This window comes from Mustela erminea, chromosome 7, assembly GCF_009829155.1.
Source record: "Mustela erminea isolate mMusErm1 chromosome 7, mMusErm1.Pri, whole genome shotgun sequence".
NCBI classification, from domain to species: domain Eukaryota; kingdom Metazoa; phylum Chordata; class Mammalia; order Carnivora; family Mustelidae; genus Mustela; species Mustela erminea.
In genome coordinates this window covers 95,139,589-95,154,149 of record NC_045620.1, presented here as the reverse complement: position 1 = coordinate 95,154,149, position 14,561 = coordinate 95,139,589, and positions in this window count along the sequence as shown.

Here is a 14,561-nt window from a genome sequence, read left to right as displayed (position 1 = left end):
AAAACTTTCTTGAAATTCTGCAGTTTAGAATTATCATTATTCAATGTAGAGTGGTGAATGAAAATATTGAGCATATTAATGCTCAGAATTATAATAATTTCTAAAAATAGGTCTTTAATTTATGTAGTACCCTTTGGAATCTGACTTCAATACTACATAGTTGTTACTGGCTTGGTATTTCAATTTGGTAATTTGGTATTTCAATTTGGTAATCTCAATTTGGTATTCTTTCATGAGAGAGAATTATCTTTCTCAAAGCCAATTAGATTGAATGATTTCCTGATATTTTACCTCAGCATTATTTGAAATTCACACATCAAAATCCAAATACGCAAGACTGCTTTGTTTGTTGTTGGGGAGGTGGGAGATTTGTTTGTTTTCCAATTTTCAGAGATTTAAATAATGATAGTCTTATTATTGTAATCTTTACAAAGTTTTATATTTTGTCTTTTAAATTTCCTTCCTATTGATTTTGCACAATTAACACAAACCTTTTTGTTAATTTTTATAAACAGTTTTATGCATATAACATATATATGGAATAGTACACAAATCTTAGGAACTCAACTAATTTTCAAAGAGAGCATGCTCATGTATGTAGAACTCAACATCCGTAAATGGAACGGTGCCAGCACTCCAGAGTTCACAACGACCACTTGTGCATTCTGCAACTCTCTCCTATAAGAGTAACTATGGCCTTGTCTTCTCTCAAAACCCATAAAACTGCATATGAATGGAATCATATTGTAAGTGCTCTATTCTATTTGAACTCTTTTGTTCACAATTTTATGAGATTCATTCCTGTCTTTTCATGTAGCGATGATTTGCTCGTTCTCATTGCTGATGAATATATGATTTTTCATTGTGTCAGTATGTGATTTTTCACTTATTCATTTTTGCAGGTAAGCATTTGAGTAGTATTGCAACCTACTAAGAATGAATGAGGCTCCTTGGGAATGTTCTTATGCAAGGTGTTTGACGTACATTTGTATATTTTTGTCTTAGGGTCATAGGGTATATGTGGTTTTCAAATTTAATAGACATGGCCAAGAGACTTACCACGTAGTTGTTCCACTTTACAGTCCCAACAGCTCTGTATAAATGTATATGCATGTTTTTGATGTGGGAGGTATAGAGATATCTCAATTTTGATTGATTGTAAAAGAGAGGATAAGAGATTTTCACTCACAAATACAGCTTTTGACACGTTTTACAGAAGAGTTTGAACTGAATGACTGCATAAATGTTAATAAAATTATTCCTACAAAATAGCTTACATCTGAAGATTATGATGTTGCATTAATCACCAGAAAATATCTACTAACATTTTTGACTATCTGGATCATCTTTAGTTATCAATCAACAAACCTTCAGATAATGATTATCTGAAGATTTGTATGCTTGGAATTATACCATGCTGGCAGAGAGTTCCTTAAGATTAATACATTTTTTTCTTGCAATCAGAAATATTGATATTCCCTAGAATCCAAGTTCTAGCATTCCCTAGTGAAGTCACTATAATTGGTTGAGTTTTATTTATTCATTTTGTTAATCAGTGATAATTTATCTCTTTAACTGTATGAGGAAAATGTACTGAATAATTATTATTTGTTAACATCTGGTATTCCTTGACATTTTTTCTTCAACACCCCATTTGCCTATATGAGAAAGAGAGCTATAATATCAAAATATCATTTTCAGTCATTGACTTTAAACTTACTGCTGATTTTTTAAAGCTAAATATGTGTTTACACTGATAAGTAAATCAGATCTCTGCCATGAACATTAAAGGATTAAAATAGAACTATAGATTTTCGAAGAGTTTTTAATATGCCATGGTTTAGGTGTGCATTTATTTTGCAATTTTCATGCATGATAGTCTCATTTCACTAACTGAACAAGTAATCCAGGCTTCTTTCTAGGCACTTCCCCTTGTTGAAGCTTGATAGACGCACCTGGTTTTCCAGCCTACTTTGCCACTAACAGTGATTGTTACATAACTCAGTTTAAACCAAAAGTATATAAGTAGAAGTCATCTGAGGGGACTGGTTGGAAAATTCTTGCTTCTTTTTAAAGGATCAAGCACAAAAGAAGCTACTTACTCTGCCCCTTATCCCCTCTTCCCGGCTTGACCATGGATGTGGTTTCAAGAACACTAAATTTAATCCAATGATCATGAAGCATTTAGCCTAAGAACAAACAACCGGCACTGTAGGGATCTTGAAATGGAGCCTGGGGTCTTGAAAGCATAACTGAGCCATTACATGAAAACCTGGAATCACCTCTCCCCTGACATTCTGTTAAGCATTATAAAAATGACTGTTTTCAATCATTTTTAGCCAGGTCCTAACCTTCTACCAAATGCGATCCTAACTGGTATATTTTTATAATCATAGAATAGGTATATTTTTGCTGAGCAGGTTAAGAAGTATTTTGTTGCTTTAATTTTCTTCATCAAATTAAATAGTACTTTAAACATCTCTTTGTTGTGAGAAACATTTACTCTAATCAACCATAGTCACTTAGTGGGGAGCTGTTTCCTCCTCACTGGGTTTCTACATTTGCCTCATGGGACTTTCACTGACCAGAAAATTGGAATAAAGCACTCCCCTACACACAGATTTACTCCCTGCCATGATCTATTCAACATGTCAGACTAAGGCCTTTGCTCATTTTGAAAGCTTCCAACTTTGTTGGCTAATGTCTTATCTCCACCATCATTCACATAGACAGAACTGAGTTGTCTGGCTCCAGGCCAGAATCCGATGTCTGATTTTTAGGTCCAACCATATACAATTGCCAAGGCTTTACCTCACCAGCCTCCCAGGGGAAAACAGCCCTGCCAACACCAGACTTGGTGCACAGCCATTGCACTGTGGTCTCCAAACGGAGTTGCAGTCAAGATTCGAGGGCTCCCTCATTGTCCATGCCCCTATACATATCTGAACTCCTAGCTCCAGCTTTCCATTTAGGGGCCTCTTTATCAGGGGGACCATTGGGAAGAGGCTTCCTTGGGAAACTCTGCCCAGACTACTTTATCAGGAATCTTTGAAAACATTTCCCTCCACTCTATTCTTAGTTCTCCTCCTTTGCCTCCCCTGCAATCCTACTGGCAAAAAGGAAGAAGCTTTTTGACTAGGGGTTCCTAGACAGTAAGACAAACATCTATTTTGATCCACGAGATTATGACTTAGTGCTATTCCATGGGGAGACCGTGGACCAGTGGGGAAGCTGGCACTTTCTCCTGTTTAACTTCTTACTGTGCTATCTCAACAAGCAATTAAAGGCTTGACCATTACCTTCATTTGGCTTGTTGTCTTAATTCACTGTTGAACATCTGGAGCTCATCTCTCTTCAGCTCAGCTCAGCTCTTGACAAGACCCAGAGGACGTACACAGATGCAAACGGTGTGTGAAGCAGAACTGCCTCACAAGGCCAATCCTTGGGAAAATAGTCTAGGAAAATTCCATCATGGGGAGGGGCATATAACTGTTATGCCTTTTTTGCTTTTACACATTTTGGAGCATTCTACTTCTAAAACTTGAATATTTAAAACAAAGTTGTGCTCACGATTTTCCCCTCAAATCCAGATAAGTCACAATCTCTAGGGCACAATGCTTACCTGGCTTTGAGGAGGGTAACAGATGCCCCCAACTCTTTGTGTTTAGTATATAATTGTAGGAATAAAGCAGAAATTAGCATCTGTTAAATATTCCTGTCAAATTTGTGATAATAAAACTTACTTTCTGTGTTTTAATACCTTCCTGGGCCTTTATTTCTCCTAAAGCTTAAGCCAATTACTCTCTTTTCTTCAGTCTTACTTGCTACCCTGCCTCTGCGTTCTATGTTCTTAATGTTTATGGTGGCAGCTTTGGGACAGCATTCTAGATTGTGGTCTTTCCCTCCCCTGCACTTCTCTTTTCTTTCCTTTTTTAAAAAATTAAAAAAAAATAAGGTTTTTTGCTTTCTTTGCTAGAAAACATGGCTTACCAACTCATGGCCAGACTGCTCTGTTACATAGTATGAAATGGCAACCTGACAGGGAAACAGAGAACAGATAAAACACACACACACACACACACGCACAATCAGAAAAGTGGGTGCTGTGGCACTACAGCTATCATGCTTTACTATTCTTGAAACGAACTTTATATTTCTGTGACTTTGCGGTGCATCTGTGTCTGACAAAGAGAAAGTAGGTAGGAAAAGAGGAGGGAAGGAGAAAAACAGATGACACCAGATTCATGAGAAAGAGATGACGTCAGATAACTTATACTTTTCCATTGTGGTCCTTTTCCAATGTCATATCTTCCAGATCTTTTAAAATTTTACAATATACTTTTTATGGGAAAGAAATAAAAATTTAAGATATAAGTTTTTTACTCAGGGAAAAATTGGGTTTTAAAAGGAATAAAGTCAGAAGAGTGTGTGTCCTGTGAGGAAACATGACTGGCTGCTGCAGTGTTAAAATAAGAAAGATATGAGGATAGCACCACAAATGTATGGTTATCTATGTTTCTCTCTAAAATTCTAAGTTCCATAATTTATTATGTTTATTTATGTTCCCAAACCTTGAAATAGAGGATAAAACTAGTCTCTGAAAATATTAATTCTCAGGGCACCTAGGTGGCTCAGTGGGTTAAGCCTCTGCCTTCAGCTCTGGTTGTGATCCCAGGGCCCTGGGTTGGAGCCCCGCATTGGGCTCTCTGCTCAGCAGGGGAGCCTGTTTCCCCCTCTCTCTCTGCCTGCCTCTCTGCCTACTTGTGATCTCTCTTTCTCTGTCAAATTAAAAAAAAATTTTTAATTCTCAGTTTCTTAATAGTCTAAAGAAGAAAAACATTTTTTGTTTGTTCCTCCAACAAATTTACAATTAATTTTTTGATGTCTTAAAATTAGCTTTTTGTGGCTTCTGGAATTTTATACAATATCAGACTTACATTATTAGGATCTGACAGCACCAATAAATGGGAAACTCTATCTGCAGTCCTCTTTTCCTTCCTTTATGAATATGTAAATGAGGCAGTGTCAAATAACTCTTTTCCATTATTTTAGGCAGATCAGAACTCCACTGTCAGTTGTTCAAACTTTTGACATTTTCAGATTGTAATTTTTGGCTTGTAATAGTTCACAATTTCAGCTGAGCCAAAAAAAAAAAAAAATTGCATCCTTTAAAAAAAAAAGTCTCTAAATTTTTATCACTAAAATCATTTGTAACCAAACAAATTGATTTTTTTCCTTGATGGACAGAGGCCTTGGAGGGCTTCTTGTATGTATCTTTGGAGACTTATTGAGGAATATCACTGATAAAAATTGAACGTTTGCTGCTTAAAAGATATCTATAGGAATCCCATTTGTAAGAGAACAACAAAGCACATTGTACTCTCGCATTAATCGGCCATCTTGGTTAAAAGTGACAGTGACTCAAACTAGAGTAAGTCACAAAAGAGTATACTCTGGTCCACATATTGGGAAAGCAAAATAGCTGTGCTTATTTCACATGAGAATGAGTCACAGACTTGAGTATGTCCTTAGCAAATATGTCTCTCTTTGTCATTATAATACAGACCCTAGAGCTCCACTTTAACCCAGAACTTGTTTTTTGTTATCTGCAATGTAGAGAGAGCCTCTTTCCTGGCTTCTATGTCCATACATCCTTCTGCCACCCTGACAAAAGTATACATCATATTAAAGAAGCAAGCAAGCAATCACAATTCTGATGAGCTCATCTTGAACCATGTGATCATTCTTAAACCAATTACAATGTCAAAATGGAGGAAATCTTGTAATTGAAGAGTTAGCCAATGTTTGTTCTGTAAATTTCTTATAAAATTACCCATTTGGCTTTGAAAAATAATCATTCATTTTCCTCATGGATTTTGGCGGTCAGTAATTCAGGTAGGATGTGATGAGGAAACCTTACTTCCTTCACTTGATGTTTGCTGGACACCTCAGAGCCGGGAGTCTGGAATCCTCTGAAGTCACCCTTCTATGTCTAGAGGTTTATTCCAGATGGAATTGAACAGTTTAGGAATAGAATAGACAAGACTTCTCAGGCATTTATCTCTTGCTCTATGTGGTCCTTCTACCTGACATCTCATTATGAAAATTTTGTTTTTGTTTTTTGATTTTAGAAGGAGAAAGAGAATGTGTGTGTGGTGGGAGGAGAGGCAGATGGAGAGGAGAGAGAGAATCTTAAGCAGGTTCCCAGGTATGCCCAGAGGCCAACTCCAGGATCAGGACCCTGAGGTCATGACCTGAGCAGAAGTCAAGTCAGTGGCTTAACCGTCTAAACCACTCAGGTGCCCATTGGTATGAAACTTTTCGGGGAACCAAGACTTTTTACATGTCAGCTCAGAGGTCCAGAGAGCAAGTGAGCCAGGTGGAAGTTGTATTGCCTTTTCTAACTTAGGGCAGAAAGTTACACAATGTAATTCTGACACATTCTGTTCTTTAAAAGTGAGTCAGTAAGCCAGTCCATTTTCCAACAATTCACATATTTTGTGATATGTGAATTTGAGAATGTATTTAAATCAACGTCATGTGTCTAACTTTGGGAAGAGTGAATGACACATTCTGATAGAAACTTCTACCAGGTAGGAGAAGAATAGGTAACAAAAATGAGGTGTGTTATCAGCATATGAGAAAGCAATAAATAACTAGTAATTCCAATCTATTTTAGTTTCAGGGGCCCAATACACCATAAATATCATTTTATTAATTATAATTTGCTGTTAAAGTTCCAATGAAATTAATAATAATTTATATCATTTTTGAATTGTCACTAAGACTTGCTCATTATAATATAATTATACATTTTTTCCAGCCTTTCCATTTATGAGTATTCTTTTTTTTTCTGTCAATTGGCTGCAATTGATCTTTATGGAATATTTTAAGAAAGTAAATAGGTTGATATTTTTCTTGAGTTCTCTTTACTTTGAGTAGCTTTTATCTTTTAAGATAATACCACTGCAGAGAAAATTATCCGGCCAAGCTTTTATTTTTTAACATTAAATTGCTTTATACTTTGTCATTTGGATTTCAACAGAAAATGTGAGGAATTTCAGTTTATTTGTTATTATAAGTATAAAGTTAACCTTTATTTTTGACTTTGCTTTTGAACATTTTTTGGAATGAGGTTTCTCCCCCACTCCTATTTGTTTACATGTAGGTGTCTTGAGAGCGATGTTACATGGACCATAGTGAACCCTTTCATTACACATGCAGTGGATTTTTTTGGTCTAGAAAGCATTATCCACCCTATAATTTTGGCTAGCACTTCTGCCCTATTTGTTCTGTTCTATCAGTAATCACCAGCAATCTGCATTTTAAATCGCTGGTTTGCAGCCTCCACAGATACACTTGCATCTTTTTTCTGTTAATTTTCATTTTTTTCTGTGAATTCTGGGAAAACTTTTCAAATTGTTTCCCATATCACTTAATCAATAACTTCTGAGAATTCAAAACTATTTCTTAAACATTTTTCAGATCTGTGGAATAGGTCATTTTCAGAATTAATGTCTTCCTTTAAGTATTTGTATACTATTTGATATATTTGATTCTGCATTATATCTTCATGGGTTTCAAGTTGCCAGTAATTTTTTTTTATTTTATTGTCATTTGAATAGTAATCTCTACAACATTTTTCATCAAGAGATGGGGTATGTTGACTATGTCTCTATCCTTATGACAATTCCCCTTTTCCTGAATACAATGTAATTTGTAGAAAGTTTTGAAATTGGGAAATGTGTCTTCCAACTTTTGCTTATTATTGTGGCTATTCTGGGTCCCTTGAATTTCTATGTGAATAATTAGGGTCTGCTTATCAATTTCTACGAACAAAAAGCCAGGTGGAATTTTGATAGAGAATCTTCAAATCAATTTGAGGATTATTGACATCACAACAGTTTTGTCTTCCAATCCACGAATACAGAATGTCTTCCTATTTATGTAGGTCCTCCTTAATTTATTTCAAAGATGCTTTATGGCACCTTTCAGGGTATAAGTCTTGTACTTCTTTTTCTAAATTTATCCTTATACATTTTATTCTCTTATATGTTCTTGTAAATCGAATAATTTTCTTTTTTTTTTTTTAATTTTTTTTCTTTTTTTTTTTTTTTTGTGGAGAGGGGCAGAGGAGGAGAGAGAAAGTCTCAGGTAGACTCCATGCTGAGCCCAGAGCTTATCATGGGGTTTGATCTCACAACCCTTGAGATCACAACCTGATCCAAAACCAAGAGTCAGCTGTTTAATTAACTGTGCCACCCAGGTGCCCCAGAATACTCTTCTTAATTTCATTTTAGATTTTTCATTGTTAGTATATGGAAATACAATTCATATTTTATACTGATTTGATTTTGTATCGTACAATCTTAACTAAACTCATTTATTACTTCTAGCAGCTTTGTGCGTGTGTGTGTTGTGTGTGTGTGTGTGTGTGTGTGTGAAGTACTTAGGAATTCTGTATCTAATAGTTTGTCATCTATAAATATGTGTAATAATGTTTATATTAAGCAAAATAGTTCTCATATTTCCTTTAACTCATGAGACATATTTTTAGTTTAGTTCTTGTAAGTTACTTGTAATAGTTGATATGAAGTCTTTGTCATATAAATTCAACATCTGAGTTTTCTCAGGGACAGGTTTCTTCACTCTTGTCCCCCCATGTCTGTACCATACTTTTGTGATTTCTTGCATATCTTATAATTTTTGTTGAAAACTGGACATTTAATATAATGTGGCAATTATGGAAAGAAGATTCTCCCTCTTCACAGGGTTTGCTACTTTTGGTTGCCACTTAAAAAAAAAATTTCTGATCTAATCTGTGAAGTTTATATTCTGGGACACGTGTTGCCACTGAAACCCCCCCTGCTTGGTTAGCTAAGTGGACATGCTTCTCCTCAGATGTCTTGATCCAGTAAGTCTCCCAGACTTTATTGACGGGCTTTGTGTGCGTGTTGGGCATATCTTTAACGTTCCTTCAGTTTACACCTGTGCTTTAGCCTACACTTTGGGTTTCAAGATCAGTCAGACATGAGATATTAGGGCCTTTTCAAGTCTTCCTGAGTATATGAACAGCACCACACATGACCTTCCAGGCAGATCCTGGGTAATCTGTCAGAGCTTTTCACTTGATCTTAGCTGAAAGGTCAAGAAGCAGTATATCAGAGCTTTCCAAAGTCTCTTATATACATCTTGTTTCTCAGCTGTTTCTTTTAAGTGTTTTGGTCATGCTTCCGATTGCCCCAACTATTATTATTGATTGGTTTAAGCAGTGGTAGTATTAAATTATTGCCTCTGATGGTTTTAACATGTACCCCAGGGTAAAGATTGTTTACTTTGAGTGAGTTCTGACTCAGATCAAATAAAGACAAGCTGTCTAATTTGGATTTACAGAGAGGTGCCAGGCCAAGAAAACCCCCCAAAACTAAAAGAACAGGACCTGTAAAATGACATTCTGGGTGCTTTGTACCCATTCTGCCGCAACAGAGCACTTACTTCAGGAAGCATCCCATCCATTTATTTTTAAATAGATGTTAAATGTATTTGAAGAACGTTGTCCTAGTTATGCAATGAACAGAAGGTAACTGCCGTAATATTATGTATTCTATGAAACTTTTTATAAATGTAATATTTAGTAGAAACCCTTCAGATGTGTTTTTTCTTAAGATTGAGAATATTTGAGGTCATCCACTGTCATTAGCCAAATTACCATAAATTCAGCGTAGTTTAAATTAAAATTCCTGATGAATATTTAAAAATAAATTCTCAGCAAACAATTCTAAAATACGTGTAGGAGCACTGGGTGTGGTGCATAAGCAATGAATGCTGGAACACTGAAAAGAAACAAAACAAAATAAAATAAAATAAAATAAACCCCCCAAAATCATTTATCCACAGTAGTCCAGTCACTTAAAAAAAAAAAAATAGTATGGAAGACTTTCACCACCTGAGAAGGCATATTTTAAAGGAACCATGTTAAGGAAACTATGTGGTGAAAACATCACATTAAACAAATCAGTTTGTTGAACAGAGTGAAATCTTAAAAATAGAAATAAAGCACATGTGAATGTATCTGTTTTATAATAAAAGTACTGCAGAAATCGGATAAAGTGCTGGATTATTTAATAGATAATGTTAAGAAAATTGATCCATGGAAAAAGAGTATATATAACTTTGGATCTTTACTTATCACTAAACATATACAAAGACCTATATGAGAATGGTATAATGTAAAGTTAATAGAATAAAGCTAAGGAAAGCATATGTGTATCCTTCAACTGGGTAAAGCATTTTAAAGAAACATCTGAAAACATATATCCTTAAGTCAAAAAGTAAAAGTCTGGCTCTGTATACCACATTAATATTGTTATTTAAGGACATGGCTGAAAAATAATGCTGGGGTAATAGAGAAGGAAGGTTATTTTAAAAGTGAGGACCTGAAAAATATTTCATATCTACCATATACAAGAAGTTTATATCAATCAAATAAAAAAACAAAGATAATACAAAGAGGTCAAAGCCTATTAATAAGCAATTAAAAGAGAAACCTCTGTGTATTCAAGAAACATCATACCTTTTAGAAGATATCTGCCTTGGGACGCATGGGTGGCTCAGTTGGTTAAGCAGCTGCCTTCAGCTCAGGTCATGATCCCAGCGTCCTGGGTTCGAGTCCCACATTGGGCTCCTTGCTTGGCAGGGAGCCTGCTTCTCCCTCTGCCTCTGCCTGCCACTCTGTCTGCCTGTGCTCACTCTTGCTCCCTCTCTCTGACAAATAAATAAATAAAATCATTAAAAAAAGAAAAAAAGAAGATATCTGCCTTTTAGGAGATATTTGTGAGATATTTATCACAGTATTATCTATGGAAGCAGATAATTGGAACCATCCTAGTGATCAATTACTTTAAAAAATTTTAAAAATAATGCAACAGTAAGACATATAGAGTACATACATTGCCATAATGTAACAAAATGTATAAATTAGAGGCAAATACAGCTATGAATAAACCTTAAAATGTGAAGTTGAGTAAAATAAGAAAAATAAATAATTATTGAATTATTACTGCTCATTACCATTTATGCATCTAGACAGCATAAACATATAAGAAAAATACTATATTCTTGAAAAGATGTGTATACATTCATTTGTTCATGTCTGCCGGGGGAATGAGAGTATTTAAAGCAGGCAGAAAGTGGAATGGGGAAATGAATGCTTAACTCTTTGCATTACAAGTCCAAAAGAGTGAGAGGAAGAAGACCAAAGCTATTTTTATCTAATGGGTAAACCATATATCTTGACCTGTTTTGCAGTGGTTTTTTTGCTTTTCCTCTTACAGTTTCTTTTCACAAACTGTTATTGCACATAAAAAATGACTGTTGATTTCATGGATGCAGGTGGCCAATATTTTGGATTTTTTTTTCCTATAACATCAAAATAATAAAGGTATCTGCTTCATATTATTGTCATAAAGATTATAGAGTTTAATATGTGGAATTATTTGTTCAATGGTTGAGACATAGTAAATGCTTGGTGAAAATGTCTTCTTAAATTTTAAAAAAATATATATATTTTATTTATTTATTTGACAGACAGAGATCACAAATAGGCAGAGAGGCAGGCAGAGAGAGACGTAGAGGCAGGCTCCCTCCTGAGCAAAGAGCCTGATGTGGGACTCAATCCTAGGACCCTGGGATCATGACCTGAGCTGAAGGCAGAGGCTTAACCCACTGAGCCACCCAGGCGCCCCAGTCTTCTTAAAATTTTTAACTATTAAAATACATGAAGAAAAGTAAATGGGGTTATAAAATGAGTCAAATGTATATGTCCTATAACTTTAGGTTAAAGGACACTATGATGCTATTTATTCATATATTAAGAGACTAGAAATCTGATTTCATTATTGTTCTTCTACTTCTAGGGCTTACTGATAATCTCAATTTTGTACCAATCTTTAAATAATTTGAGAATCTTATAGTTGAATGTGGCATATATAATATATATGTTTTGCATATATAATATATGTAATATGTATACACACAAAATATATGAAATATGTGTATATATATTTATATAAGTATATAGGATATGTATTATATATATAAAATGTAATATTTAAATGTGTAAATATGTATATTTTATTTAAAGGTTATATCCTTTAAATAAAGAGGTAAGTGGTTTTTTTTTTTTTTGAAGATTTTATTTATTTATTTGACAGAGAAAGATCACAAGTAGGCAGAGAGGCAGGCAGAGCGGGGGGGGGGGGGAGCAGGCTCCCCGCTGAGCAGAGAGCCCGATGCGGGACTCGATCCCAGGACCTTGAGATCATGACCTGAGCTGAAGGCAGTGGCTTAACCCACTGAGCCACCCAGGTGCCCCAGATAAGTGGTTTTTTAGCTGAAAAGCCTAGAGGGAGAATTGGATTCAATCACATTAATTTCAACATTCACATCCTCAGAACTTTAGTTCTATTTCTGTTTTCTGTGATGCTTTTGGCAATTTTCCTCCTCTGTGAGTCACTTTCACCATTAAGACTGCTCATCTGGTGAGTAAAAGTATATGCAGCAGTTCCTGAATTCCCATCTAAACACCATTCCAACTCTCCCAATATGCTTTTAGTTCTCAAGGAGCTAGACAAAGCTTCTTTCCTCAGTGCCCTAGTGAAATGTTCTGAATGCCACATGGCCTAAATTGGATCTCATAATCATTTCAGAACTGAATTCTGTGGCTAGAAGAGTGGGAGTTCTTCATGGAACAAGAGAAGGGTATGGGGATGTCATTACACAAAAGGGAAGCTGTAGGCATTAGCGAGAATTCTAGGGAGTGAGTCTTGGGTAAGGAGCATAATATATCAACTTCAAAAGGACTATTTGGAATTTTTAACAGTACTATGCATTCCTTCCAGAGTATTTTTTTTTCTTTCTTTTTTTCCATATAAAAGCCCACTCAGTGTGTGTGGCTCCATTTTGTCTCTTTTTTCCTTATGTGTTTGAAGGCTTTCCCATTGTCTCTATGTTCTTGACTTCTCCTGTGTCAACACTTCAGATTCTAACAAATCCATTGGTCTTTTGATTAATTGTTATTGATATTGTTCATAGGGTATTTAGATGCTGTGCTATAACAGAAAAGCAAAAATGACAAAGCAGCACATAATTTTTACCTGAAAATACCTGCTCTACAAAGATATTCAATGTTGTATTTATATGTTATTTTTGTGTTTTGGACAAACAAAAGCAAATGCATATACTTTGATGAAATCTGTTCAACTGTGAAATTATCAGGGTCAAGCTAAAGGATACAGGTTGCCTGCATCACTTAACTACATATTCAATTTTCCTGTAGTGTAAGAGTAAGAAATAGTGATGCTAATATGCTACATAGAACTGAACCAAAGTGATACTGGAGATGTCCCTAGGGAAGGAATCAGACCAATTTCAGATTCCCAGAGTGCACTATATTTTCCTCTAGAGACATGGCACAAATTTGAGGATGGTTTCAGAGAATGTGTCCAAAGTAGGAAACAAATGTAAAATCTTTTTTTCCTCCCTTACATATTGTTGTAAGATTGCAGAAAAGCACAAAAGGAAGACCTGTATTTGAGGGATTGAAAGGTTATTGAGAGACATGAATGCATAACAAAAATAACCATAATGAATCTATCTCAGACTGCCCAATGGCAAGAATCAGGATTTCATCCAAGAAATTCAGGATTATTTTTTTCATGATTATACTACCTACGTAGTATAATCTATAGTACTACCTATGTAGTACAAAAGTTAAAGGAGTGTATCTTTGCCACTTTGCCACTGAGGTACAGATTTTAAGTCTTAGATCAGAGTTTATGAAGTTCAGATAGTAGATGTAAATCTGCTGCAAACCAGAAACAATATTACCAATGTGGTCAGGTCACCAGGAAACTTTCTAGAGAAGCAAGTGCAAGAGGCCAGGGCATGCAATCAGATGTTCTAAGTTCAAATGACAGAACAGCCTGAAACTGCACGAAACTTTCTTTGTTGACACCTGGTGCTGTCAACAAACACCCAATTCTCATCTTCTTTGTTTGCCACCTGAGTGTGTTTGATTTATTTTGCCCTCAGATAAGGTTAATGGCTGGAGTGTAACACACTCCATACTGATGTAGCCACGGCAAGTAAATTCATTCTGCATTAAGAGTTTCTTTTTTCCAAATGACAGAACTCTTGAAGTTAGTAAGAGCAAAGCCACTCTCAGTGGGATTAACGGTACAATAAGCCACATTACCAAGAACCCGTGAAAATATTCATTCATTGTGTTTGCACATTCATTTAAGTAAATGTAAATCTAGACAGTGTTTCAATGAAATTCATTTTCTGAATGCCCTGGTTCTCCGTGTACCTGACAGGGTTTTCTACAACATTAAATTTTTTGTCTGATAAGTCTGATTACTTAACCTTCTCATCTAGGGTGATACTAGAGGCCACAATTATGATCATTCTTAGACTATTATGTACTCACTTCTGCTTGATACATTTTTGGTTGGTTAATTTTTCAAGCTGGTTTTTCCTATTTTATATCTGGGAGTTTTTGG